Below are 12,238 nucleotides of genomic sequence, written 5' to 3'. Positions count from 1 at the left end.
ACAGCTCTCTCTTATGCAGAAGTAGGCTCCTCCTTCGGGGGGAGGGGCTGGTAGTCCCTCTTTTTGCAACGACAAAGTGCTTTTAGCCACACCTCCAGGACGATTTTGCCGATGACTAAGGCCACGGCTACGCCCAGGAGGCCTAAGAGATATGGCCACAGCAGGCTCAAAGCATCCAGCAGCCATTTTTCAACAATGTCGAGGCCTCCTTCAACCACACTGGCAATCTCCTCCACAACCTCGGAGACGGCGGCCACCAATGTTGCACCCATAGTCTCGTACCAGTAACAGTCATGTTCACTAGAGCCCTGTCCACATTTCTGCCAATTCTCCATAGTGGTTGTGCAAGTGAGATTGGAATACAAAAGGTTAGGTCCTACCCAGTCAAACCCTGAGTCTATGTTTCCTTCACATAGACTTTTTCGGAAAGCATGTCCTTCGGCGATGGCTATAAGGGGATTTGGGATGAACGGTACGGGAAGGCCAAGAATGCTCTTACGCTTCTGGAGATGATATCCTAGAATTGTGTCGGTGCAGGTCCGTCCGCTCACTATCGCCCTGCGCCATTGTCCATTGATTTTTCGCCAGGTGACCTCAGACGAGTGAGTGTCATACTCATCTGCATAATGTTTTTTGCAGTAGCTTTCCCAACCTCGGACATTTTGGCAGGGTCTTCTGGCCAAACGTATTACGCATTCGAGGATGTTTCTTGTGTTATTTCTACAAGTTATGCGCCAAGGTCTCGGGTTGACATAGCTGTCAGGTCTCCAAAAAATTCCAGGCCAAATCATGCGTTCTTTAGAGTAAACTGTGGCGAGGTACTGGTACTGGATCCAATAATTATCTGATTCCCGGAGACATGGTGTAACCCAGGCTTCAAGTTCTTCTTTTTGGAGTCCCCACCACTCGTATTCCCAATTTCGGTAGTAATCCTCGTACCATGCTCGTAGAGCCCATTTAGCCGTAGGAGCACTCTCAGGGTTAGGGCAGTGATACCTCCAGGTAGAGTGAAAAGCGTTGCCAGTCTGCCAGAGGTCACAGCATGGCGAAGAGAGGGTTTTCACCCAACAAGTGTCATTAAGGCTGTCAAAAATTCTTTTTGCGACACACTTGTCAATCTTTGCAAAGTCCGTTTTAGGAGCGTTCAGAAGATCATCAGGAGTTGGAAGGCGTTGCGTACGCAAGTTGGCAATGTGTAGCTCAGTTAACCCAGTATGAGAGCGAATTGTCCCCTCTGGGAAGTCTCCCATAAAGTACGTTTGGTCTTCGGCTATGTATGTCCATGGAAACGTGTCGTTCAACCAGGTTTCAATTTCCGTACGTATTGATCGCACAGAATGCCATAAATCAGACCAGTATTCTTCCACGGCTAAAACTATATAATTCTGTCCCGTACATTTCATAAACTTATTCCAGAGGCAAGCATTTAACCAAGTAAAGTGGTGTCGATAACAGTGCTGTTGGTCGGCTTGATACATAAACCGTCTAGGTCCTTGTCTGATCAGAAAAGCCGTAATGTTAGTCCAAGTGTCGTTTGGAGGCGGCCTCGTCGCCTGGACTCGAGAAACATTGCGGGAGGTGTCGTTCATCGGCGGTCGCGCTGTGATGGTGACATCCTCTCTGCAGTTCAGATGATAGTCTCCCCAAAAGTCCCGTCTTGGGAGCCAGGCTCGACAGCCTGAGGACCTGTGTGGGGCTGGGTATACTACTTCGGTGTCCCAGTACCCCTGGTTTGGCAGCAGTAGCAGCGACCGACAAGCCATGTTGCAATGCCATTCAGGCATACCTCGGTCCGGATGAATCCAATTGCATCTGACGGTCCGACGTTCTTTGTTTTGCAGAACCCGTATCCAGCAGAGCACTCCGGTGTCGAGGAAGTCGTAAGCGTAGATCTCCCAGGTACGATTCAGAAGGTCGTCTAGGGTGGAGTCGTTCAAGTTGTAGGCTCGTCTTTCCACGTACTTCTTGCCGTTGTCTTTAGCGAATAGTCCGGTTCGGTTCTGGACAGAAGTCTCGTTGTCCCATGGGACAAAAATAGCCGTGGTGCTTGTATTCCAACAGTTGAAGGTAGCATACTTGGAATGTCCATAGGTGACTCTTGTATGCGTAAGATACCACGGTCCAACTCCGATGAAGTAGAAGATAGTAGCAAGAACAGCAGCAGCAAACAGCAGGGCAAGAAGCGTTAGCAGCCCTTTCAGGCATAGGGATTTTCCTGTTATCGTAGTCGTTTTCCGTAGCAAGGGTTCGTCAGAGGTTTCCGAGTCGTCGTCAGTGTCAGTAGTGCTGTCCGAATCCGATGTAACATCCAGCAAATTCGGGTCTGTAGGCTGGCGCCTCATGCCGATGTCATCCATCCTGGCCAGATCAGTGCTTCTCTGGGATCCGCTGTATCAGGCGTTGCACAGATCTTTCTCAAAGCCTTGGTGCGGCGTTGGTTGGCAGGATTCTTTGCAACCCGTCTGGTGGCTCTTCCCTGCTGTAATGTCTTAAATATTGGAGAGGGGTAGGGCAAATCAGGCTCCAACCCCCTCCACACCCACTTCCAGTGGAACACTCTGTAATAGTCCGGCCGGGGAAACGGGCCTTGGGCGGTGCCATTTTTCAGCGGCTGGTCGTACCAGGAGTCGTGTTTGTACCCTATTGGGGCGGGTACGGTGATGTAGGTGTACAATGATTGTCCATGCAAAGTTAGTCTGGTGCGATACCCCCAGGTTGACGGAGTAAAAATCTTCTGGTGTGGTGGATTGGGGTAGACCCTGTCTATTTCCAATTTCAATGGAAGTCTCGTATTGTTAAATACATAACATTCCGGATTTATTTCCCTCTTTACTATAGTTTTCGCCATACTTAGTGATGTAGTCCAGATGATCATGTCATTGATTGAAATTTCACAATACAGTCCTTGCAATGGTTCAAGGTAATGGGGACCCCACCTAATCCGCACTTCGATCCCCCGTACCCTCAGATACACCGTATTAAAAGTCCATGGCAGAGATCTCGGACACGTAGGTGAAATTGATGCATAATTAACCGTGTTAGAGGACCCTCGTCCTTGCCAAGCAGGCGGTGACGTAGGGATGAATAAAAATGGCTTCGGTAAAGGAGGTTGCGTGGATTCTTCACTTTCCCCCACTTCCTTTGTGTTTTGGAAATCAGTGGGTCGGAGATATATGAAGTATTTGAGAAAATAGGCCTCGGTGAGCGGATAGGAAACAGTGAAATCTTCTCTTGGCATATCTAGTAGAATGGAGGTAGTAGGAAGGCTCAGAAAGGGGCCTTTGTCGGATAGTCCCGACGAGACTCCAGTTCCCACCTTGAACAATTTAGTCATGAAAAACAGTTTCCCGTTTCGTTTTTTGGGTTTTTGCTGACCTCTAGGCTTGACGACTCGTTTTCCTCCTTCCGGTGTGTCCGTCAGTTTTGGCTTGTCTTCCTCCATGCTAATGCTCAGGTAAGCCTCTGCCAGGCGTGAGTCTTGGGTTTCTTTTTAGGAGGCTCTGGTTCTGTGCAGGATACGGTAGCGTAGGTCTGCTCGTCTGGCACCACTTTGATAGCTTCTCCGACCGAGTAGATTCCTTTATAGGGGACGGTGATCATGCGCACTGACAGCTGAACCTGACAGGAGGTGCTAGGATCAGAGGGCGTACTCGCTCTCCTGGCCACACCTCCCGGGTGTTGCAAGACTCCATCCCGAAACTGGGATTCCGCTGTCACCCAGTACAGGCAAGACTTCTCCTTCGGTCTCACTGCATTGCTGCCCCACCCGTCCACCTCAGTGGTGTAGTAATACATATCTGAGCTGCGTACTCCATCTTCCCTTGGTACGTCCGGTAGATCCACCACAGGGATGGTGCAGTCATTGATGACTTCCAAAATCAGATGTGCCCAGGTGGTCAGTTCCCAGGGGCCTGTCCATCCGCCATTAACGGCTTGTTCTCTGGTGTCATCTGGGAGTGCACTTAGCTCCTCAGCTGATGGTTGGTATGCATGCGGCCGATGCACCCTGAAGATCGCAGGAGAGTGGTTAGTATTCAATGGTGGAAATGACGGGGATGCTCTAGCAGCGTCATATGGCCAGGCGGCTTGAATAGAATCCCACAGGACATCATGGGGCCCTTCTTCTCTCCTCCATACCATGGGTCCGCTTCTTCTGGGGTGTTAGGGGGAGCTGAAGGTCCCGGTAACACTATGGGTATGGGGCTCCCATAGTTTGGTTGTACTTTTCCATATGTCCTGTAATATCGCAGCGAGCTATAAAACCTTGTTACTTGCCATCCTTCAGCCTGGCTCGTCAGAGCCACTTCTCCTCCCCTCAGCTGGTCCTTGCACGTAGAGCAGTGGCTTAGTTCGTCTCCGTCCCATGAGCAATAACAACTTCTCGGTTCTTCCTCCTGCCATCCCCATTGGGTCTCCAACTTAAGCCGTGGCAGGTAACCCACCCGGCAGTTCCCACAGATCATGTTGTTCATAATCGTGACCGGGGAGACGCGAAGATGCTGTAGCATCTCTGCGGCAGCCTCTTGTCGCCTGGGTTTTTCACGGCCCGGTCCCTCCCAGGTGATGGGGAGTTGGTGGTCTGCTAAACAAACCGGACAGCAACCTTTAGCTTTTCCCCACATTAGCATCTCTCCCTCCTCCGACAGGATTCCATTTTTAGCCCAATCCAATTTCTTCAGGGCTCGTCCTGCCCAAATCCCTGAAGGTGTTCTTCTAATTACAACCACCCCTTTCACGGTGGCCAGTCCGAGATAGGGTGGAATGGTACATGATTCACTGGCCATTTCACCGGCTCCTGTTTCGCTTTAGTCAGGAACTGGCTTGAGCTGCTCGACTCCTTGAATCCCTTTTCTTTTCAGCAATACTGTGTTCCTATCCAGTACTTGCTTGACGATGTCTGTTGTGTCAAACTTGGGTTTTACTGCGGCCCTTACAGGTTGCTCTCTTGCCTTGACCCACACGCGCTGTCCCTCTCGGAATGGCACTCTGGGCGTCAGCTTCTCCTTTTTGTCGCTGGAGCCCCGCCCCACTTCCTTCGTGGTGAACGGCCGTTGGTTGAGTTCCATTGCAGGGGCGGGCCTCTCGGCTCTGCTTCTGTCGTTCAGGGCCTGCCCTATTTCCACCGCTTGGTGCTCCAACTGTTGGTGTTAGCATTTTTAGCTATCCAGCTTTTTACTAACCCTATGGCTCGTTCCACCACTCCGTTAGCTTGTGGGGTGTAGGGTGGCGAGTAAACTCGCATTACTCCATACTTCTGACACCATTGGTCAACCTGTGAATTACGGAAATGAGTCCCATTATCCGTGCGCAGCTCTTTCGGGATTCCCAGGGCACTGCATACTTGTTCCAGCATGCCGACAACACTATTGCCGTTTGCTTTCCTGGCTGCTTTTGTAGTTACAAACCCCGACATAGAATCCACCAGCACTAAGAGATACTTCTCACCTCTTCTTCCTGTTATCCCCATGGGGCTCGCAACATCCATGCAGACTGAGCCCCAGGGGACCGTGCTCTTGATGGATAACCCATCCATCCGCTGCCCTCGGCGACCTGCGTTGTATTGACCACACACTTCACAGTCCCTTAGCATGCGTTGGACTTGTTTCACTGGGATCCAAAGATCTTGCTCCTCCAGCTCCTTACGGGTAGGTCGCACGCCTGCATGTCCAAGGGCCTCATGCACGCTCCGCACGACCTCGACCACGTACTCTTCTGGGACCTCCCGTCCTCTGGGAGTACTGTCCCACTTCTCGGTACCGACAAAGATGATCTTCCTTTGTTGGACATAACAGTCCACTTCATCATTCCCACGCCAATTAGCTCCCTCATGCGTGTGTGCTCTTTGATGCTCAACTTCTATCTCCAACTGCAGTTTTAGCTCAGCAATCTTTTTCCACAAGTCTTTGTGTGCCACGGGCTTGCCCTTTGCTGTCTCGAAGCCATTTTCTTCCCAAATGGCCAAGTCCTCTCTAAGGGCCTGAGCACAGTAGTAACTGTCGGTTACCAACCTGGCACTTTTGATTTTCCTTTTCACCAGCTCCAGCAATCCTTCCAGTACTGCCGTTACTTCTCCGGCTTGAGCACTACCGGGGGCTTTTCCTTTCTGACGGCATTTCTCTTTGCCGTCCTGCTTCAGAATAAATCCCCAGTATGCCGACTGGTCGGACCCTTTTCTGGATCCATCGGTGTAGATTGTCCATTCCGGTTGTCCTGGCTTCTCAGGTGTCTCTGGCGGACGTTTCTTACTGGTGGGTTGTGCTGGCCCAATTTCAAGCTCCGGGTCCAGCAGGATGTCCTCCCATCTTCCCCACCGAGTATTAGTTGCTTTAGTACTTTCCACAGTCCCTTTTCTTAGGTATTTGTGAACTTGGCTCTGTGTGATGACTTTAACTGGTTGTCCCTGTGCTAGATCTTTCAGCACACCCCAATATCGAGCTAACACCGCTAGCTCTTTCTCCTCCTGCGGGTATTTTTTCTCAACAGAAGTCAGGGTGTAACTCCACAGGGTAACCAAGCCTCCATTTTCGTTACTCACTTTGATCATGGCATCGTCATTCTCGCAGCTGATCTCTGCCACCAGTCTTTCCGACAAACTTCTTGGCTCCAGTCTCACAGCTGCTTGAATTGCCCTTCTCAATTCCTCTAGGTTCTGTTGATTGGCTGCTGTCCAAACCCAGGGTCTTTTTCCGTCTTTCTCGTCGTCCTCACTCTTTCTTAGGCAGTGGTACAAAGGTCTGGCATACTTCTGATAGTTGGGTACATGGTCTCTGACATAGTTGCACAAACCCAATATTTTCTGCAAGTCATTTTCTGACTGAGGTGGTTGAATGTTCGTCAGCTTTTCTCTGTACCCATCCGAGAGTCCCAAGTCCGACGTGACTTGGAACCCTAGATAATTCACCTGGAACTGTCCAAATTGACATTTCTTGAGGTTTAGCTTCAGACCTGCCTTGGTGAGGTTTTCAACCACTTTTTGTAGCCTCTCTAGGTGTTCTTCTTCTGTGTCATCAGCAATAAAAACATCATCAATGTACACAGTAGCACCTACGTCCCCCAGTACTTCCATCACTGCTGACTGGAACACATTTGGGGAGTTCTTGTACCCCTGGGGTAACCTTTGCCACACATAGCTTTTGCCTTTGTGGGTGAATGCAGTTTTACCTTGCGATTGTCTGGCGAGGCGTAGAGAGAAAAATCCATTAGCTAGGTCGATGCAGGACTTGAATTTCTTGACTCGAAGAGTTTTCAACGCTCCTTGTGGATTGATCAAACTGGCTCGGTTCGCTATTGTTCTCCGATTCAGGGCCTTGAAGTTGATGACTGGTCTCCAACCCCCTCCAGCCGATTCAGGTTTCTTTACCGCCTGGATGGGGCTGTTGGTGATCGGGTTGAGCTCCTCTCTGATGATTTCCAGGGCGCCCAGCTCCTTCACGATCTTGTCCATCTCCTCGACTGCTCCAGGGTTCAGCGGGTACTGCCGAACAGGTGGATGAACCCCGCCTTCGATGTGGTGAACAAACTTTGGGCCCAAATCCCCACAATCATTCTTGAACCGTGCCACCTGTGCCGTGACGATGATCTCACGCAGTTTCTCCTTCCCAGCCGGGGAGAAGTCACTCTCTGCAAGCTTCTGTTCTGTCACCGCTGGTATGTCAACCGGTTTGTACCAGTCCTGCTTCTCTGATCCTGCTTGGGTCGGGTGGACTTTCACCAATCTTGCTTTCAAGCTTGTCAGCCTTCGCTCCAAGGTGCGATGTGTGCCTCTCTTTTTACTGAGTTCGTCTAAGTCTTTAACTGTGAGGAGATTGTAGGGCCCTTTCACCCACACTACTCCTTTCCAGGTCCCATATGGCATTTCTTCTACTTTCCCATTAGCAAACTGAACCTTCAGGTGTCCTGCTGTCTTTAGGTCTTTGCGGGTCATAGACACCTCCGCTCCGGTGTCCACCAGGTAGGGCACTCCCTCCACTTTAGCGTAGATTTCGTTTCCCTCCCAGTAGGCATTTTCTAAAATGACCCGCGACCTGGACGCCATTACTTTGGCGACCCTCCGGCCCCGGCTTTACGGGACTCGCGGAGGGCCGTCCTCTGTTCTGGGCTCAATTTCCTATACTCCTCATCCGTCAGGAACTGACCTTTTCCTGGCTGGTTTGATGAAGCCGGCGGGTTGGTCGGTTTCCCTTGTGGTCCTGGTGGTTTCTGCTGGAACGGCCGGTTCTGGAAGTTGGATGGCGGTGTTCCTTGTTGAAACGGTCTGCTCTGGAAGTTGGATGGCTGTGCTCCTTGTTGGAACGGTCTACTCTGGAAGTTGGATGGCTGTCTGATGTTGACCCTACCAGGTGGCTTTGCTGGTTGGCTAGCCTCCTTCTTCCTTTTATCCTCGTAGTACTGCTGCTCCAGGTCGAATCCTTGCACTGCTACATCCATCTGAGCGACCGTTGTGCTTCTCACTGGCAACTTCACGAATGCAATCTCTCCTCTGCGTCCTTTTGTCACCTCACGCAGTACTTTTACATATCTCCCAGGAGAAACGGTCTGCTTAAGTGTGTGCCAAAGCGGTTCCAACCGGCTTCCCCTGTCCAGCCGTCCTCTGGCCCTCTTCACCTGGGATTCCTCATCATCTCCGTCCTCCAACACCAACCTTTCATAGTTTCTCTGTGCGGACTCTGATCCGACCATCGGGTCCGCAGTCACGCTGGTCAGCCACAACTTTTTGGCTCCTTCGTGGTTGGTGGTAGACAACACGGTTGGCCAAACATCTTTCAAATACTCCTCATTGTTTTCGTCTGCGTTTTTACTCCTAATCACCAGCCTTAGATTCTTCAGCTCGCCGTAAGCATCCTGTCCCGTATTAGTGGCAGGTAGCTGGGCCGACACCCCTTGTGGTCTCACCGGGATCTGTGGTCCTGGCTCTGAAGACGTCGCTTGCGGCTCCTCTTCATCAGCCGACACCTCGTCCAGCTTCTGTCGAGTCTCCCTGGAGTACTTGAAGGCAGCTTTCTTCAGTCGTCGCAGCATCACATCATACATAATTCCGATGTATGCATTCCTGAAGTGGGTCGTCAGGGAATAGTGTGCTGTTAGGGTTGAGCAGGATGGTGTCATCAGGATGTTAGCCCATTCCCCGACTGTCGCCTCCACCTCGAGCAGCACTCGGTCTCCCAATCTGCTGGCCCATCCTGCCGGGATCTGGTACTCGGTTTGGCCGACCTCTGGTACATACATGCGCCGCCCGTCCTTAGCCTGTACTGGACCCCAGGTCACGTCTCTCGCCAGTCTCTCAGAAGATCTCTCGATGTCAAAGGTTTCTATTCCCTTCTTCTTACCCCGGTGCTGTCCTGTTCGGAGTGTCTTGTGTTCTGCCGGTGGTTGCTTTGGGTCGGAGAAGACGCTGCCGTGATCACTCTCTTCTTCCTCTTCCTCAGGACGTTCGATCTCCGGTTGCTCTTCTCCGTCCTCCGAGTCGCTGACGTCGTCATACTGTTGTTGTCGAAGAGGTTCTCTCCTGGGGGAGTTCAGCGGTCGAATCTTGGCTGGTTTCATCAGTCCTTTTTCCTGGACTGTCAGCTGCTCAGTCTTGATTTTACCTGTATTGGATCTTTTCATTTCGCTGTCGCTTCCTTCGAACGTGAATTCTTTGACGTATCTTGCTGCTTGGAACTCTGGTTCGACAGGTGCTTCCTTTATCTTTATCCTGAGTGGCTCCATAACCTTGGCTTTGCCTGTCTGGGTGGTGTTTGAAAACTCACTCTGGAGAATTTTTAAGGGATATTTCTTTATCTCCTGTAATGGATGGCTGATGCGGCATTGCTCCTCCATCTCAGTTGCCATTTTCACACCCCGCTCGGTGCGGAGTCGATGCAGACGGGGGTCAACCACCACCACCACCTCTTTGAACACAAAGAAATGACTGTTGGTCCTGGCTATGTTCACCACGCCGTTCTCTGCGATTGACCTGGCGGTGTCCCTTGGCAGATCTGTCGATCTCAGTCCTTGTACGCTCACCATCACTCTTCTCATGCCTTCGTTGCTGGCAGTCACTAGACCCCGCTCGAGTCCGTGCCACATCTTCTTCCGATATTCCTCCAGACTCTCTCCTTTCTTATAAGCATCAATCGGGACTAGGACTACAGCAGCATAAGGGAGACTGTAGCCCTTCATTATAACTACCTCTCCTCTAGTTTCCGCACTGCAGGTAGCTTCCAGCATCTTTGAATCTTGTTGGTAGTGTTTCCCAGCTTGGTTCTTAAGGCTGGTCCTGAATTTTCGGTTGTGGATCTTGTATCTGTCATTGGTGAACACAATCAGTCCATCACCCTCAAGATCCCATATTCCTCCAATAACCTGACAAACCTTGAGCCCGGTTTGCATTCTAACGCTGATGGCTTCTGGTGGTATTCCGGCTAACTCTCGGGCCATCCTCCAGGCATCTGATTTCTGAGTCTTTTTCTTGGGTTGGCCGGGGTCCCACAGCTCCTCGTCCGATTCCTCTGCGTCCTCGTCGGAACTGCTGCCCGCTGGGGTCCCCTTAGGTGGCAGCGGTCTCTTCTCTGTGCTGTGGTCTCGGGGATGAAACCCGTGCTGCAGACCCCGTTGAGTGGGCCAATCCCTGGCCGCTTTCTTCCACTGCTCCTCAGTGAAACTGCCGACGAGCGCTCCCTCGTGATCCTCCTCATCCGACGGTTCAGGGGGGACCTCCTCGTTCCGCGATGACCCCGGTGGAGCAGGGTTGCCTCCGTCGTCGTCTGTCAGATCTATCAAATACTCTGGAGCTTGCTTCTGTTGGTGAGTCGGTGTTGTGGCTCTGCTGGGCATTCGGGATGGAGCTTCAGCTACCTCCGACTCTGCCCTGTCGGGGGCTTGCTCCTTTTCCTTGATCTCTTTGTAGGCCGAAAGTTTCTTCAGGGCCTCAGCACACTCTTTGTAATGGCGCACCCCCTTCGCTTGGGGGTCCACCAGGATCCCGTCGATGCCCGCTGCCAACGTAGCTGTCTTTACCACGCCGTCATACTTCTCGGAGGGGCTGTAGACAGTCCGCAGCCCACCATCCGTCCATTCTTTAAGGAGCTTAGCGAACCATTCCAGCCATTCTCCAGCCTCCGACTTCTTAGCAACCCTCACTGGGCACCTGACGACCCCCAGTCGGTGACCATTTTTAAGCTGGGTGCAGTAGTATATTCGATTCTGCACTAGGATCTCCATTAAGTTCTGAGCCATATCCTTATTGGCGGTGTAGTGAGAGTCAAAGAACATCTTCTTATTCATCTCCGTCCAGGATTCCAATCCATCACCGAGTAATATCAACTTTACAGGAATTTGTGATAATGTAGATTGGGAAAGACGGGATTGATGATTTTCCCCGTCTCGGCTGATGTTGCTTGCCTCTTGTCCCATTGCTGGCTTTTGCAGGGGATCCAGTTCCCCTCCTTCTTCTTCACTCATGGTTGTCTTTGTCTTCGAGTTGCCTATCCTCCAAAGCCTCTCTTTGCGCTTTCGAGTAGGGATGGGTCCAGGCTGCGTTGGCTACTGGCTTTACTGTCTGGATCTGGTCCCTTATCCTCAGTAAAAGCTTTCCCTCACCTGTATGCTATACAGTTACTGCAAGGGTTGTGACTGATGGCCTTATCAGTCACCGCTAACTCTTCTCTCTAAGAGTTAGCAACCCAAGTGAGCTATTCAGAATCACACATCTGGTTTTACTGACTTGGTGTATAGGGCCCGCCTACTCAGTTGGACTGGGCCCCACATTGGGCGCCATGTCTGTTATTACGCAATAGCCAGCCCCGCCCACTCCTCACTACTCTCCAGGGCTGCCTACTGACCAGTTCTCTGTCTAACAGGTGCGGAAAATCTCTAAGACCTGGGTATTACCCTAAAAGTGGTCTATAAGAGATAATCTATTCAAACTGGTGGCGAAAGCGATTCGTCTAGCTCTAACTACCTTCGATCCAGAAGCTACAACCCTTTACAGTTAAGAAACAATCAGCTGAGTAGCCCTCGCAGCTGCATAATTCCAATAACTGCTCCTGTTAACGGTAGCTCGCTTTCTAAAATATAACTCGCTCTTGGAACCGGCTAGATTAAATTTAGTGACTTAGATGTAAGTCCCAGGGTCATTATTTACTCTCACTAAAGGAAATTATGAAGCCACCTATTTACTAGAATCATGTACATTAGTTTTACTTCAAGTAAGAGAACAGAAAAATAATTTAAGTGACTCAAATAATTCCAATGTCCA

The sequence above is a fragment of the Xiphophorus maculatus genome, chromosome 8, assembly GCF_002775205.1.
Source record: "Xiphophorus maculatus strain JP 163 A chromosome 8, X_maculatus-5.0-male, whole genome shotgun sequence".
Taxonomy (NCBI): Eukaryota; Metazoa; Chordata; class Actinopteri; order Cyprinodontiformes; family Poeciliidae; genus Xiphophorus; species Xiphophorus maculatus.
Note: the sequence above shows the minus strand (reverse complement) of the source record.